We start from the raw sequence: 16,872 nt of genomic DNA on the forward strand, positions 1-16,872 counted from the left end.
ATGCTCCCCCAGTAGAGGACCCTTCCCCCAGTAGAGGAACCTCCTAATAGAAGAGCCACCCTAGTAGAGGTGTCTCCTAGTGCAAGAGCTCCCCTAGTAGAGGACCCCCCATTAGAAGAGTCCCCCCAGTTGAGGAACCTCCTAATAGAAGTATTCCCCCCCCCAGGTAAAAGAACTTTATAAAAGGACCTTCCCCCCGAAGAAGAGTTCTTCTAGTAGAGAACCTCCCAGTAGAAAAGCCCCCCCAGTGAGGGGCCTCCTAATAACAAGTAGGTGGTACTCTACTAGGACCCCCTAGTAGAGTACCACCTCGCAGAGAAGCCCTCCCAAGTACAAGAGCCCCGTAATAGAAGAGCCCCCTTGTAGAGGAAACCCCTAGTAGATGACTACCTAGTAGAAGAACTCCCTCTATTAGAGGAGCCCCCAGGTGAGAAGCAGAACCCCCTGGTAGAAGTCCCCCATCTCCAGTAGAGGTCCTTATAGTAGAAGAGCCTCCCTGAGAACCTTCCCATGGGTAAAGGAGCCCCAATAGTAGAGGACCCCCCCCCCCTTATGCAGAGCACCCTTCCTTGTAGAGGAGCCTAATAGCAGAGCCTCCACCACGTTGTAGTAGAAGAACCTTCTGGTAGAGGAGACCCCCTAGTAGAGTACCACCACGCAGAGGAGCTCTCCCTAGTACAACAGCCCCCCTGTAGAGGAAACCCCTAGTAGATGACCCCCTAGTAGAAGAACTCCCTCTTTTAGAGGAGTCCCCAGTAGAGAAGCGGAGCCCCCTGGTAAAAGTCCCCCATCTCCAATAGAGGTCCTCATAGTAGAAAAGCATCTCTAGCTGAAAACCTGCCCATGGGTAAAGGAGCCCCAACAGTAGAGAAGCCCCCCCCCTTACACAGGAGACCCTTCCTTGTAGAGGAGCACCCCTAGTAGAGGAACCTCCTAATAGCAATGCCCCCACCACGCTGATGTAGTAGAAGAGCCTTCCTGGTAGAGGAGACCCCCTAGCAGAGTACCACCTCGCAGAGAAGCTCTCCCAAGTACAAGAGCCCTCTAATAGAAGAGCCCCCTTGTAAAGGAAACCCCTAGTAGATGACCTCCTAGTAGAGGAACTCCCTCTATTAGAGGAACCCCCAGTAGAGAAGCGGAGCCCCCTGGTAAAAGTTGCCCATCTCCAGTAGAGGTTGTCATAGTAGAAGAGCCTCCCCCATGGGTAAAGGAGCCCCAATGGTTATATAAGGGACCCTTCCTTGCAGAGGAGCACCCCTAGTAGAGGAACCTCTAATATCAGAGCCCCCACCACGTTGATGTAGTAGAAGAGCCTTCCTGTCAGAGGAGACCCCTAGTAGAGTACCACCTCGCAGAGGAGCCCTCCCTAGTACAAGAGCCCCTTTGTAGAGGAAAAATCTAGTAGAAGAACTCCCTCTATTAGGAGCCCCCAGTAGAGAAGCGGAGCCCCCTGGTAGAAGTCCCCCATCTCCAGTAGAGGTCCTCATAGTAGAAGAGCCTCCCTAGCTGAGAACCTTCCCATGGGTAAAAGAGCTCCAATAGTAGGGGACCCTCCCCTTATATAGGGGACCCTTCCTTGTAGAGGAGCACCCCTAGTAGAGGAACCTCCTAATAGCAGAGCCCCCATCACGTTGATGTAGTAGGAGAGCCTTCCTGGTAGAGGAGACCCCCTAGTAGAGTACCACATCGCAGAGGAGCCCTCCAAAGTACAAGAGCCCCCTAATAGAAGAGCCCCCTTGTAGAGGAAACCCTTAGTAGATGACTAGGAGAGAAACTCTATTAGAGGAGCCCCCAGTGGAGAAGCGGAGACCCCTGGTAGAAGTCCCCAATCTCTAGTAGAGGTCCTCATAGTAGAAGAGCCTCCCTAGCTGAGAACCTTCCCATGGGTAAAGGAGCCCCAATAGTAAAGGAGACCTCCTTATAAAGGGGACCCGCCCTTGTAGAGGAGCACTCCTAGTAAAGGAACCTCCTAATAGCAGAACACCCACCACGCTGATGTAGTAGAAGAGCCTTCCTGGTAGAGGAGACCCCCTAGTAGAGTACCACCTCACAGAGGAGCCCTCGCTAGTAGAAGAGCCCCCTTGTAGAGGAAACCCCTAGTAGATGACCCCCTAGTAGAAGAACTCCCTCTATTAGAGGAGCCTCCAGCAGAGACGAGGAGCCCCCTGGTAGAAGTCCCGCATCTCCAGTAGTAGGTCCTCATAGTAGAAGAGCCTCCCTAGCTGAGAACCTTCCCATGGGTAAAAGAGCTCCAATAGTAGGGGACCCTCCCCTTATATAGGGGACCCTTCCTTGTAGAGGAGCACCCCTAGTAGAGGAACCTCCTAATAGCAGAGCCCCCATCATGTTGATGTAGTAGGAGAGCCTTCCTGGTAGAGGAGACCCCCTAGTAGAGTACCACATCGCAGAGGAGCCCTCCAAAGTACAAGAGCCCCCTAATAGAAGAGCCCCCTTGTAGAGGAAACCCTTAGTAGATGACTAGGAGAGAAACTCTATTAGAGGAGCCCCCAGTGGAGAAGCGGAGACCCCTGGTAGAAGTCCCCAATCTCTAGTAGAGGTCCTCATAGTAGAAGAGCCTCCCTAGCTGAGAACCTTCCCATGGGTAAAAGAGCCCCAATAGTAAAGGAGACCTCCTTATAAAGGGGACCCGCCCTTGTAGAGGAGCACTCATAGTAAAGGAACCTCCTAATAGCAGAACACCCACCACGCCGATGTAGTAGAAGAGCCTTCCTGGTAGAGGAGACCCCCTAGTAGAGTACCACCTCACAGAGGAGCCCTCGCTAGTAGAAGAGCCCCCTTGTAGAGGAAACCCCTAGTAGATGACCCCCTAGTAGAAGAACTCCCTCTATTAGAGGAGCCTCCAGCAGAGACGAGGAGCCCCCTGGTAGAAGTCCCGCATCTCCAGTAGTAGGTCCTCATAGTAGGAGAGCCTCCCTAGCTGAGAACCTTCCCATGGGTAAAGGAGCCCTAGTGGTAGAGAAGCCCCCCCCCTTATACAGGGGACCCTTCCTTGTAGAGGAGCACCCCTAGTAGAGGAACCTCCTAATAGCAGAGCCCCCACCACGCTGATGTAGTAGAAGAACCTTCCTGGTAGAGGAGACCCCCTAGTAGAGTACCACAATGCAGAGGATCTCTCCCTAGTACAACAGCCCCCTTGTAGAGGAAACCCCTAGTAGATGACCCCCTAGTAGAACTCCCTCTATTAGAGGAGGACCCAGTAGAGAAGCGGAGCCCCCTGGTAGAAGTTCCCCATCTCCAGTAGAGGTCCTCATAGTAGAAGAGCATCCCTAGCTGAGAACCTGCCATGGGTAAAGGAGCCCCAATGGTAGAGGAGCCCCCCCCCCCTTATACAGGGGACCCTTCCTTGTAGAGGAGCACCCCTAGTAGAGGAACCTCCTATTAGCAGAGCCCCCACCACGCTGATGTAGTAGAAGAGCCTTCCTTGTAGAGGAGACCCCCTAGTAGAAGAACCTCCTAATAGCAGAGCCCCCACCACGTTGATGTAGTAAAAGAGCCTTCCTTGTAGAGACCCCCTAGCAGAGGAACCTCCTAATAGCAGAGCCCCCACCACGCTAAGGTAGTAGAAGAGCCTTCCTTGTAGAGGAGACCCCCTAGTAGAAGAACCTCCTAATAGCAGAGCCCCCACCACGTTGATGTAGTAAAAGAGCCTTCCTTGTAGAGACCCCCTAGCAGAGGAACCTCCTAATAGCAGAGCCCCCACCACGCTAAGGTAGTAGAAGAGCCTTCCTTGTAGAGGAGACCCCCTAGCAGAGGAACCTCCTAATAGCAGAGCCCCCACCACGCTGATGTAGTAGAAGAGCCTTCCTTGTAGAGGAGACCCCCTAGTAGAGGAACCTCCTAACAGCAGAGCCCCCACCACGTTGATGTAGAAGAGCCTTCCTTGTAGTGGAGACCCCCTAGTAGAGGAACCTCCTAATAGCAGAGCCCCCACCACGCTGATGTAGTAGAAGAGCCTTCCTGGTAGAGGAGACCCCCTAGTAGAGTACCACCTCACAGAGGAGCCCTCGCTAGTAGAAGAGCCCCCTTGTAGAGGAAACCCCTAGTAGATGACCCCCTAGTAGAAGAACTCCCTCTATTAGAGGAGCCTCCAGCAGAGACGAGGAGCCCCCTGATAGAAGTCCCGCATCTCCAGTAGTAGGTCCTCATAGTAGAAGAGCCTCCCTAGCTGAGAACCTTCCCATGGGTAAAGGAGCCCTAGTGGTAGAGAAGCCCCCCCCCTTATACAGGGGACCCTTCCTTGTAGAGGAGCACCCCTAGTAGAGGAACCTCCTAATAGCAGAGCCCCCACCACACTGATGTAGTAGAAGAACCTTCCTGGTAGAGGAGACCCCCTAGTAGAGTACCACCATGCAGAGGATCTCTCCCTAGTACAACAGCCCCCTTGTAGAGGAAACCCCTAGTAGATGACCCCCTAGTAGAACTCCCTCTATTAGAGGAGGACCCAGTAGAGAAGCGGAGCCCCCTGGTAGAAGTTCCCCATCTCCAGTAGAGGTCCTCATAGTAGAAGAGCATCCCTAGCTGAGAACCTGCCATGGGTAAAGGAGCCCCAATGGTAGAGGAGCCCCCCCCCCCCTTATACAGGGGACCCTTCCTTGTAGAGGAGCACCCCTAGTAGAGGAACCTCCTATTAGCAGAGCCCCCACCACGCTGATGTAGTAGAAGAGCCTTCCTTGTAGAGGAGACCCCCTAGTAGAAGAACCTCCTAATAGCAGAGCCCCCACCACGTTGATGTAGTAAAAGAGCCTTCCTTGTAGAGACCCCCTAGCAGAGGAACCTCCTAATAGCAGAGCCCCCACCACGCTAAGGTAGTAGAAGAGCCTTCCTTGTAGAGGAGACCCCCTAGTAGAGGAACCTCCTAACAGCAGAGCCCCCACCACGTTGATGTAGAAGAGCCTTCCTTGTAGAGGAGACCCCCTAGTAGAGGAACCTCCTAATAGCAGAGCCCCCACCACGTTGATGTAGAAGAGCCTTCCTTATAGAGGAGACCCCCTAGTAGAGGAACCTCCTAATAGCAGAGCCCCCACCAAGTTGATGTAGTAGAAGAGACCCATCATAGAAGAGCCCCCCCCTATAGAGGAGCTGTCCTAACAGACGACCCCCCGGTAGAGGAGCCCCCCGGTAGAGTCTGATGGTGGCGCTCACACCCACTGACGGCTGACCCCATAGAAATGATCTCCCAGCAGCCCGGCGTTGCCAGGACAACCACGGCTCTCCCGGCTTTCATGTGGCCATGTGACAGCGGCGTTGACGTCAGGCAGAGGCAGAGCCAGTGGAAGAAGTCAGCCCCGAGCAGTGTGCTGCATGCTGGAGCGGGATCGGTCTGCCTTCTCCTCTCCGTCCTCCGGAGCATGGACTACTAATCTCCGCCGAACACCCGTCCGAGCAGGTAACCGGCCCCCTCCCCCTCTCTGCTGTCCCAGTACACAGGAAACGTCAGAGCCCGGCTCTCCATACACCCTGAGCTGTGTGCACACACCGGGGGATTCTGCCTCCCCGATCCATCACACTAAAAGGGCAGCAACCAATCCGAAGACAGCTCCCAGTGTTCATGCATCTCCAAGTAGATGAAAGCTGCCCTCTGATTGGCTCCTGCCCTTTGTACATCAGCCCCTCTCCTGCATGCATTGCTGCCACTTCTATGTAATGGATTGCAGCCAAGAGATCCACAAGATCCAGAGAAGAGCGGTAAGTGGAGATTTAGGGATGAGCAGCGGGGGATGCTTCAGACGCAGATTTCAAGTGAAGAAGAGAAAAAAAAAAAAAAGTAAAGTGAAAGTAGTTGGAGTGTAGATGTGGGTGGAATGTGAGAGATCTGTGATGCAATTCGCTCGTCGTTCTCATCCCCTGGGCTCATCCGCTGCACATCAGCTGTTGCGCACGAAGCGTAGCACTTTAAGTGCATGTCTGTTTTGGTTATTGTAGGAGAGTGGAGGGATAAAGTTTGTAGAAGGCGTCCCCTGTTTGTCTCTAATAATCTCTGTTTGTGGACTGTGTTCTCTGCTCGTGCAGGATCATCGTTTGTGCCCAGGGAGGAACGCTCACATTTTGGTTGACACGGGGGAGTGTCCGCCCTTAGACGTCCATTGTCTATGGAATGATTGCACAGCATTCCGCACGTCTTTCTTTTCCCCATGGAGAGGAAAAAATGTCCTACTGGGTATGGTGGAGACATCGGGCTCTGCGCAAGGAAAGGCAATGGCAAGGCTTGTATTGATGAAGCTGGTAATGAATAGAACGCCACATACCGGAAAATAGGTCAACTTTGTTGGCGCTTTATTAATGTTTTTAAAATTATTATTATACATTACTACAGTATTTAAATAGAGCCAACAGTGTGCACAACGCTTTACAGAGTAAAGGGAGACAGAACAGATACAATACATGGGTTGAAAAAAAAGATACAAGTTCAACCGATTAAATTCAATACAAGACGATCTGGAGGGTCTCGCTCATATGAGCTTACAATCTAAAAGGGAGGGGTGAATGATACAGGCCCTCTGTTATTATTATTATAGGGAATTTGTATGGGGCCAACAGTGTGCACAGTGCTTTACAAAGTAAAAGGAGACAGAACAGATACAATACATAGGTTGAAAAAAGATACAAGTCCATCCAGTTCAATTAAATTCAATACAAGAGGGTTTGGAGGGTCTCGCTCATATGAGTTTACAATCTAAAGGGAGTGGCAAGTGACACAGGAGATTTGTTGTTTTTATTATTATTATTATTAGGGATTTGTATACATTCAACAGTTTGCACGGTTCTTGACAAAGTAAAGGCAGACAGAACAGATACAATACACAGTTACAAAAGTTAAAAAAAAATACAAGTCTATCTAATTCAACCAATTAAATTCAATACAAGAAATAAGGAGGGCTCCGATCATAAGAGTTTACAATCTAAAAGGGAGTGGCAAGTGACACAGGAGCTTTATTGTTTTTATTATTATAGGAGATTTGTATAGAGTCAACAGTTTGCACTGTGCTTGACAAAACAGATACAATACACAGTTACATAGGTTAAAAGAAGATACAAGTCTGTCTAGTTCAACCAATTTCATTCAATACAAGAGAATTAAGAGAGCTCTGATCATAAGAGCTTACAATCTAAAATGGATGGGGAGGAGATTCAGGAGCTTTGTTGCTATTATTTTTACAATATGGGATTTAAATAGAGCCAGCAGTGTGCACAGCACTTTACAAAGTAAAAGTAGACAGTAGAGATATAATACACAGTTACATAGGTTGAAAGAAGATGCAAGTGTATCTAGTTCAACCAATTAAATTCAATACGAGAGAATTAGGAGTGCTCCGATCATAAGAGCTTACAATCTAAAATGGATGGGGAGGAGATTCAGGAGCTTTGTTATTATTTCATGTACATGGGACACTTCGAACGATGGAAACTAACTGCTGGAAAGCATAGGTTGCATACCGCTTTTGTGTGTTTATGAGCGTTTGCGTTTAGAAGCGTTTTTTAAAGATAATCTCAGGAGACCATACAAAATGCCCAGAATTCACTAAAAAACAGTACAAAATTAACTATTTCAGACATTTTGAGAGAACTAGAGAGAGCAGTATTTGCTGAGATTAGCTGTCTTTTTTTTTTTTTTTGTGTTCCAGCTCATTTCTGTGTAGAAATTATTGCAGCAGGGTTTAACATATCTTCTTTCATGCAAAACCTCAAAGTATGGTGTACCAGGTCCAGGTTTGAGTACCGGGAAAACGCTTTGCATGCATTTTTCATGATGAATAAAGGCTCTGGACAGCATCTGGAAATGGAAGAGTTAAAAAAAAATATTTCCAAATGCAAACGCTTATAAACGCAGTTAGCCACATTTGCACGCATTTACAAGCGTTTGGCGTTTGAAATGCTGATAAAATCTACTCCTGAATGCAAGTTTGGTGCGTTCAAAAAAACAACTGTAAACTCAACTGCCTGTAAATGACACAGTGTACATTGACACATAGGAAAACATTAGGGAGAGTTCAGGGGCTGCTAGAAAAAATGCAGAAAAGCTCCTAAACGTGGGTTTATCAGCTGCAGTGTACATGGAGCCTAAGGAGGGCTCCAATTTTAAGAGCTTACAATCTAAAATGGATAGGCAAGAGACTCAGGAGTTTTGTTATTATTATTATTATTCTTACAATATGGGATTTAAATAGAGCCAGCAGTTTGCACAGCACTTTACAAAGTAAAGGAGACAGTAGAGATACAATAACCAGTTACATAGGTTGAAAGAAGATGCAAGTCAATCTAGTTCAACCAATTAAATTCAATAGAAGAGGATTAGGAGAGCTCTGATTGTAAGAGCTTACATTCTAAAAGGGAGGGGCAAGTGATACAAAAGGTAATAGCTGTAGGGGGTGGGGGATGGTTGCTGGAGAAAGTAAAAGTTCAGTTTTTAGATGGAGGAGGGATAGGCTTTCCTGAAGAGATGAGTGTTCAGGGATCTCTTTGTTATATATAATATGTGTCCAGGGATCACTCTGTTATGTAATAGAAGACAGTGCCGGGGGCCATATAATGAATCCGTCTGCCAGGCTGTGCCAACCTTTATGTAAAGGATACTGAAATCCAACGACTTCTGCTGCAGTCCACCACTGTCTATAGGAAATGCCAACATTTAGGAATAATGATCCAGGGACATTTAATACTTAAACTTGTATATTGAAGGTGATCATGATGTTATTGTTTAGAGGATCCCAGAACTGATTGGCATGCTTCATATGATTGCCAAATCCATTGTGATCTATTCTATGTGTTTATTTATTTTAATAGTTTTTTTATTTTCATATAAGTGATTATAAAATGACCCCATTTTGCAAATTAAGATTCTGATTGTACACTTGTACGAATTCCGTTATGGTGGTCATACATACTTAAGTGTTTTTTTTTTTTTTTGTTTTTTTTTCTTTATCTAATTGACCTGCAATTTGATCAAAATGATCAAATCTGCAAAAAAAAAATCAAATAGCCATAACTTCGCCTCCAATTGCTTTAGACTCAATTTTGATCAAATCTTATCTTAAACATCACTGGAAGTCCAATTCATTGTATGTGATCAAATGGGTTGTCGACTACAAATCAATTAGTTGAATCAAATTGGAAAAGATATCGATCATTTTATCGAAATGCGTATGGCCACCGTTGGATGAAACATTACAGTGAATTGTAAACCAACAACACGCATTCTACATTATTGTTACATGAAATAATAATTAAACTCGCTACTGATTTTATAAAGCTTTATTTTTTTAGATCGGATTGTTCCTTATGTGACCGCACACATATCCAGATCTGATCACTACATGTGCGGCCACTTTAGAATTGGAAGCTTAGGGGCTCGTTCACACCATGTTCGTTGAGCTGTGTTGATCTGCATAGAGAAAGGGCACATAGGAAGCAATTGCTACTTTTTTTCCAAGGCACACGATAGGGAAACCCACAGATGTGATTGGGCCCCATTGAATAATATTGGTAATCCACTTGTCATGCTTTGTTGCTCATATAATTAACATTGGTGCGAACAGGGACTTTTTGAGTACAATAAATGATAGCTGTGCCAAAAACCAGAGATAGTTCCAGGGACTGAAATCTCCAACTATCCCTGGAAATCTGAGCCTTCCACGTCTCTACCGACTCCCAGTGCAGTGGATGAGTACCGCCAGTATCTAAGATCAATGACCGGCTTTTCTATCCATAGAACACCCTCATAGTACATGTAAGTAAACAATCAGAATGTTTATCTTTGCATTGCAGCGACATGATGGAAGCAGGCAGATCTTGGCCATAGGAAATGTAAAATAAGAATACATCCGTAGGAAAGGAATCTGGGTGAAAACGTTAAACGTTCCTTGTGCTCGTACATTTTATATAGTTTAGATTGCTTACTGTTACTGTCAGCGACTTCTGCTATTTAGGGGACCTTTCACCTGAAAGTCTGTTTAGCCTTCTTAAGCAAGCTCATTCGTTTTCCTTAGGTCATGTAAACACAATTGTTCTTAGTAATTAAGTTACAATTCTTATATGCCTCCAGCAAGATTGTCCATTGAGCGCCTTGTGAATGACATGTCAGATTTGTATCTACTATGTGTCTGCAGGGAATACTGATTATATAGACTTCATCAGTGGAGCTGATCTGTGATTGGTTGGGATTGGGCAATGATGATCACCAAGTCTTTTAGCTGGTTATGGTTGAAGGTTGCAGTCCCGTCCTCAGATTTTTTTTTTTTTATTCCTTTTTGATAAATGGCGCTTGCTGCACTTTCTCTTCTTTCCTGATCCTTTCTTTTTTCACTTTCAGCTTATTTATTTAAAAACTGTCTTGAGGGCTGGTGCACATTCTGCACAGGAGCATGCTGCGATCCGGGAGCAGTGCGATTTCAGCTCATGCATTTCAATGGGCTGGTATTGTGCAGAACCGCACCAAAAGTAATGCATCTAAAAAAAAAATGCACAGCATGTTGCTACTGTACCATGCAATCTGTGCAGGCAAACATACCTTTGCTACCTGCATTTTGGGTGTTGGGTGCCACCATCACACCCCCCCCCCCCCCCGACTTCGCCATGGCTGCTACTAAAATTGGCACTCCACTATCAGTACCCCCCCCCCTGCCTCCGCCACTAAAATTGGGTATCCCCACCAGCACCCCAAATGGCTTCCCAACATATCCTCCAGGCCCCGTTGCTGCCAATCTCCGCCAAACAAAGCTGCCCCACCACCGTCCACAAAAAGAATGAGCGAAATAGTGAAGCACTAGCCTTAACCTCCTTGGAGCCAGCCAAGTGCCTTCCTTGCGTGGGAAGCTTACACCCTCCAGCAGCATGCAGCCTCCTCAGATTCCATGGCAAAGCCCCTCGAAAAAAGAAATTACCACCCTTGGCCTCCATACGTTAACACTAACACCCTGCTGCAGATCATGAGCGCACTGTGTTTTAAATGCAGTGCAGGAAATGCTCACAGAACGTGGAAAATTGGCAGCTAAACAGCAGCTGCATCCAACCAGATGCAGCCACTGTTTGTGTAATTTTGACAGCTGTGGATGCTGGCAGTCGTAATACAATATCTGGCAATGCAGATTCCTCCATCTATGCTGTTTTGTATAGATGGAAGAATCGGTAGATTTGAACAAGGGATTATCTTACAATGTATTGCCAGCTTTGAATGGACTGACAAAGCAGACACTGTTCTTATGTTTTCTAGTAGTACAAAGAGCAGGAAGGAGGTGGGACAAGCACAGAGTTCACAGGATTAGTCTCTTAGGAGTCGTCATCCTTCTGATGCCTAGCAGCCATGTAGTATGACAATGGTGGGGAAATCACAGGAATATGTGCATCACTTTAAAATGCTTGAAAAGTAAAGCAGTTCCTAGAATAGATATTTGTTTAAATTCTGTTTAGCTGTTTGGCTACAGCTGTGTTCATATTTGATTGGCCATGTACAGCATGTTCATGAATCACAAGACCCAGGACATCCTACAGACCTGCACAGGGATCTGTGAATGGAAGACTACAAATCCCAATTGTCACCATGGAAGAGGGACTTGTAGATCCCAGTGGAGCGCAAGCGTGGTGACATTGCCACGCCTACATTCTAGAAATGTCCTCCTCTGGCTTCATTACAGTAGATCTTTACATCTGTATGGGGCTGGGGAAAGAGTCTGCAAGAGCGTCTATATTGCACCCACAGTTGCTTGATTACAGTTGCAATGCTCTACAGGCTCCAATGCAAAAAATAACAATCCACTTTTTTTTTCTTTTAGAAATGAAGGTGCATTTATTACTTATTTTGAAAAAGGTGGACTATGCCTTTAATATGAGTCAGGCTGGATTCACACAGGTGCTGAAGGCAGATGAACATCTAGCATCCATGTGGTCATAGTAAGGTTCCAACTATTCTCCCATATTGAATGGACAGCCATGGCCCACCCATGGTCCAAATGCTGCAGGTAAAATTGGGGCAACTATACCATGTCACATCTTCCCCCACCTGCTCAGCTGCCCTACATCTACCCTGTCATTGAGGAGGTAGCTGGAATTGGTTAAATCTGCCTGCCAATGGCATCCTATGCAGAAAGCTTCACTGTTTGTTTTCTACAGACAATATGCCGGTCTTTAGATGGAGAAGAGCCATTTTATGATTCGGCCAAGGAGAGTCCACTCGGGGTTCGTTCACACCAGGGTGACCTGAGTTGATCAACCTAAGCTGAATGCAAGGACACCAAGAAAAGAATTGCTGTTTGTGTGCCTCGTTCACACCACAGTAGTGCATTGGGGGGGGGGGATATATATATATATAATATATATATACACACACACACATACACCCCCCCCCTCCCCACACACACATTTTTATATATAATTTATAGTTATCTATCCATTCAGTCGTATCTGACCCTTGGCAATTGCATGGACCGTCATTCATAAGCGACTTTTTCCATTAATTCTCTTAGCAATTATTTTACAGGGTAGGTTGCCAGGTCTTTCCCCAACCCCTACCATGCAGGAGATCCTGCATGCATGGCCAGGGATGAAACTAGGACAATTTAGACAGGAGCCAATTAACCTACCAGCATGTCTTTGGAGTGTGGGAGGAAACTGGAGTACCCGGAGGAAACCCACGTGAACACAGAGAGAACATGTAAACTCCATGCAGGAGGCACCATGGTTGGGAATTGAACCCATGACCGAATTACTGCAAGGCAGAAGTGCTAACCACAAAGCCATTGTGCCACCCCAATGTATTGGAGGATATGGGCATAGAATCCATCCAAGTGTGGTCATTTTGTAATAGGAAAGCAGGGGGGCTGACAGGATCACCAGGGATTTCACACAACGGAAGGAATTCAAAGAGAACAGGATACTTTTTAACACAATTACATGGTACAGCAGTCACACATCAGGAATGGGAAATGTTGGGATCACATGACTGCTGAGGAGCCTAGGCTTGAATCCCAACTGATAATACTTTAACCTTGTCCATATAAGACCATTTTCAAATAAAACCATTGTAACCAGTGGCAGTCATGGTTGAACTGTTGGCACATTTTAACGTTCGGTTAAACAAGTGTAAAGAGGCCTGTCCTTGCCATAAGCGCTGGACAGACATTAGACCAATTCCAACTTCCAGTCGAGGGCATATCCCATTACGGGAACTTTTATCACTGGCTAGGTCCAAAATCCGTTGAGGATGGACAACTCTTCCAAATGCAGTTCTTTAAATGTCAAGATTTTACAGCAGAACATCCTTCTAAGCGAGTTCAGTCCCCACTCCCTCACCTTATACCGTCTGACCAATATTCTTTGGCCAGTTTGCATATCGTGTGTAACCACGCCCAACTCCCAGCCATGCCGCCATCAGTCAAGGCTCGCTTTCTGTATAAGGTCAAGGAGCCCTCATTCTTGTGATGTACACCTGTACCAGGGCCATGTTTGCTCCCACAAGGATGCAGAGGTGTTCCATGCAGGCATTCCCTTTCATATCAGTTGGGATGCAGGCATTCCCTTTCATATCAGTTGGGACATAGTGGCTGCACAGACCCTGCCATTGCTTTCACGTTGACCTCCAAGTGAGTGAGGGCCCCTAAATGCAGACAGTGTGCATTCAGGGACACGCACAAACACAGCTGTCAAATTAGGAGCAGGGTCTGTGACCATGCAGCCTTTGCGCTCTGTTTGAAATGAATGGGACTGCGTGCATGGGGATGCATGGGACACCTGTGGGGCAATAAGGGTCCTCACACCATAGTGTGCTGTAGTACGCCCATGTGATGGAGGCTCTAAAGTTTAACCACATCCTGACTATAGCAGATATACTGATACGGGGTGGCACGGGTGTGCAAAATCACACACACACACGTGTTTGTGTATGTATGTGTTTTTGTATTTTGGGGTAGGGGGCGCGCGCCTTACCCGCGCCGCTATTCACGGCCGCAGCTGTCAATCATGGGGTCCCGGCTGTTATAGGGTAGGAGGACTGCTTTGTTCACTAACAGTCCTCCTCCCTGTTGGCTCGGGCACACTGCTCTGGATGGCTGTGCACAGCACAGCCATCCAGAGCAGTGTGCTTACAGTGAAGCACCAACACACCGCCTCCTAGTAAAACACTCCCAGCACACAGTTAACCCTTTGATCGCCCCTCATGTTAACCCCTTCCTGCCCAGTGCCATTAGTACAGTGTCAGTGCTTTTTTTTTCTTCCAAGCGCTGAAAACTGTATTGGTGTTCCCCCCAGTGTCAGAATGCCCCCCACAGTCCCGCTATAAGTCGCTGATCGCCACCATTACTAGTAAAAAAGAAATCCCAGTATCTATACCATCATTTGTAAACGCTATAACTTTCACATAAACCAATTAATTTACATGTTTTAGGATTTTTTTTTAGCAAAGATGTAGCGGAATACATTTTGGCGTAAAATTATGTAGAAATTTGATTTTTAAAAATTTTTTTACTGGACATGTTTAATAGTAAAAAGTAAAAAATATAGTTTTTTTTTTTCTCAAAATTGTCGGTCTTCATGTACATTTTTTTTTTTTTTTTATAGCACAAAAAATAAAAACTGCACAGGCAATCAAATACCATCAAAAGAAAGCTCTGTTCATGGGGAATAAAGGACATACATTTCATGTGGGTGCAGTGTTGCATGACAGCGCAATTGTCAGTTAAAGATACGCAGTGCCGTAACGCAAAAAAAGCCTGGTCAGGAAGGGGGGTAAATCCTCAGGAGGGCAAGTGTTTAAAAAACAAACGCTGCAATGCATTGTAAGACACATTCTAGCAAGCACCCATACCCCACATCAGCGCACACTTGTTATGAGCCATATAGTGTGTGCCTGCAGGTATGAGCCCTCCTAAGGTATATAGGTCATCTGTTCTTGGAATGCTTACTTGCATATATTTCTCCATATATTCATTTTTATGCTTTGGGTCAGAGAACAGCCCTGTCTACTAAAAAAAAAAAAAATATTTGAAAAATGTATCTACACAATTTAGAAAGTTTTCAGGCCACAGCTGAAAATCTGTTGCAGGGAAACTCATGCTCTTTTAATCCTCACCATGTTGCACCTTGCACGTAGCCTGTGACATTCTTCTAGCTGATCTTGCAGTTTCCTGTTAAACTAACGTTTGTTTTATTGTGGTGAGCACGCGACTAATTGTGAACGCGGCCTTTCCACCCCCTGCTCTATCGGCACTACTGTGAAAATTCTAGCCAGCGTTTGTCTTCCATCATTGAAATATTTTGTTTATCTAATCAATAATACTAATTGCACATGAATTCATTTTCCGTCGCTGATGAAAATGTCAGTCCACCCTTTAGTGATATTTTTTAATGATAGGAGGTATCTGATGAGCTAAATCAGCTTGTGATTCTTCTGGGACTAATGCTTTTCACACAGCATGCTCCATGAACATTCATTAAGAATAGAAATCGCTTTCTTTCCTATGTGGATGGTTCTCATCCTCATAGTTTAGTGGGGAAGGGAAGCTCTATGGGCTCAGTCACACCTACATGCGTGTGTTATACTCACATGGAAGAGTGTGAATCCAGCCTTAAAGCTGAGGTTTAATCTAATTCTATATTTTCATACCTTATTTTAGACTCGAGAATGTCATCACTTGGTCTCTGTGCTTCCTTATGCAATGAAGGCAAGTCATGGCTGGTGGGAAGTACCAGCAGGGTGCTTCCAATAAACATCCTCAGTATTCCTCTTAAGAACCTTCGGCCCTGATGCAAGCAGTGGATTGGCGTGGGAGGAGTTGTGCAAATATCAAAAACACTTTGATGGGGGAGTAGATACTAAGGAAGAGGATGTTCCTAAGCAGGCAGCGTTTGCATACAGAGCAACATAGGTGATGCCAATTAGTGATTCTGAACCCAAGAATTGCAATCCATTGAATGAAAGCTTATCTTTGGGCTTTAACCTTTACCTATCCCTAGAGAACCAACTTCTTCCCTTTTTTTTTTTTTTTTTATGTCTTAATCCTGTTGAGTGTGAATCTTCTTTAAGGTCTGGGTGACACCATAACCTTCAATCACCCTGCTTCTGGATCTTTGTCTTCTTTCCATGACTCCACAAGTAGGATTCGTAGCTGAACATCAGGCCAAGAAGTGACTCCAGAAGGAGGATTTGTAGCTGAACATCAGGCCAAGAAGCGACTCCACAAGTAGGATTCGTAGCTGAACATCAGGCCAAGAAGCGACTCCAGAAGGAGGATTCGCAGCTGAACATCAGGCCAAGAAGCGACTCCAGAAGGAGGATTCGCAGCTGAACATCAGGCCAAGAAGCGACTCCAGAAGGAGGATTCGCAGCTGAACATCAGGCCAAGAAGCGACTCCAGAAGGAGGATTCGCAGCTGAACATCAGGCCAAGAAGCGACTCCAGAAGGAGGATTCGCAGCTGAACATCAGGCCAAGAAGCGACTCCAGAAGGAGGATTCGCAGCTGAACATCAGGCCAAGAAGCGACTCCAGAGGGAGGATTCGCAGCTGAACATCAGGCCAAGAAGCGACTCCCGAAGGAGGATTCGCAGCTGAACATCAGGCCAAGAAGCGACTCCCGAAGGAGGATTCGCAGCTGAACATCAGGCCAAGAAGCGACTCCCGAAGGAGGATTCGCAGCTGAACATCAGGCCAAGAAGCGACTCAACAATAAACAACATAGCTGAGGGACCTTTGGAGAGAAATGTTCATATAAAATTAAACAATAAATCTAAGTAGAAGAATGGGAACCCCCTCGTAATGGTCACAGAAGGTGTGCAGACCCAGGAACACACACAGGGATCCCACCAATAGGGTCACTAAGAGATGTAAGAAAATGTCAGGTGATTTATTTCTTAACCTCTATCAAAAA

The 16,872-nt window shown here is 46.2% G+C and overlaps 1 protein-coding gene across 1 annotated transcript in view; it reads left to right on the plus strand.

Annotated features, from left to right (window-relative positions):
* The first annotated feature begins 5,258 nt into the window (after nucleotides 1-5,258).
* The window catches only part of NCALD (neurocalcin delta), a 128,007-nt gene continuing 116,393 nt past the window's right edge, over nucleotides 5,259-16,872 (plus strand). The window contains exon 1 of the mRNA XM_089684636.1: nucleotides 5,259-5,407. The gene's annotated coding sequence lies outside the window, so the exon portion shown is untranslated. The remainder of the gene's footprint in view (nucleotides 5,408-16,872) is intronic.

Source organism: Staurois parvus, unplaced genomic scaffold (assembly GCF_062004578.1).
Source record: "Staurois parvus isolate SC_StPar_1 unplaced genomic scaffold, SC_StPar_1.0 ptg000351l, whole genome shotgun sequence".
NCBI lineage: Eukaryota > Metazoa > Chordata > Amphibia > Anura > Ranidae > Staurois > Staurois parvus.